Source organism: Coregonus clupeaformis, unplaced genomic scaffold (genome assembly GCF_020615455.1).
Source record: "Coregonus clupeaformis isolate EN_2021a unplaced genomic scaffold, ASM2061545v1 scaf2334, whole genome shotgun sequence".
NCBI lineage: Eukaryota > Metazoa > Chordata > Actinopteri > Salmoniformes > Salmonidae > Coregonus > Coregonus clupeaformis.
In genome coordinates, this window is record NW_025535788.1 from 8173 (window position 1) to 9080 (window position 908).

Consider the following 908-nt stretch of genomic DNA (forward strand, 5'->3'; position numbering starts at 1 on the left):
GTGATGGTAGAGTCAAGGTGTTTTTATTAACATTTCAAATGAATTAAATCTAGTAACAAGGCAGTTTCAAATGAATGTGAAATCCTACCACCTTGTTAAGATCGGAGAGAGAGGACAAAGGAAAGAGTGAAGGAGAGGTCTCATGGCCCAATTACTCCTATGGGGGGACGAGAGGGACTAATACCCAATCTCTGTACTCAGCCAGCATAGAGTGGAAAAGTAATGATATGACATGGAATGTACCATTTAAATTCTTTTTCACAACATAGGGCGTCCCTGAAAGCACACCCCAAGGCTACCTACCAAGAGGTAGATGACAAAATAAAACGACTCCCAAACATGCACGCAGCTCGGCTCCAAGAGTAAAGAAAGTATGATTAAAAATAACACTTTATGATTGTTTCCAGATTTTTTTTACTTACTTTAATCCAGTCGGTCAATTTAACTTCAAATTAGTGTGCTAGTCAAAAAGGAATGTAGTAGAATTCGGCGTTAAACCGGCATTTTGATCATTTGTTTTACGGAAACCAGATGACCAGTTTGTGTTATTTTGACTTTCAGGAGCGGGTCGAGGAAGAGGCCGTGGTATGAGGATGGAGCAGCAACATGAATAAACATAACATAGTTATTCACTTTTGTTTAAGCAGTTTGGTTACAGTTCTTGATTGGAGTGCAGTGTTCATGTTTTGACTGACTTGTTATTTTGTGAGCTTATTGCTGTGATTTTGTTTATGAATCTATTGTGATACAGTTTAAGTAAAAAAATAACTTATCCTCTCGGCATTTTGCATATTTCGTCCCCTACCTCCCACCAATGGGGAGAAGTTGCCACAGATGCTGGTTGATACCTGGGCGCAGCCACACGCCGGTGAGACCCATGAGGTGATGCACAATTGGCCCCGCATCGT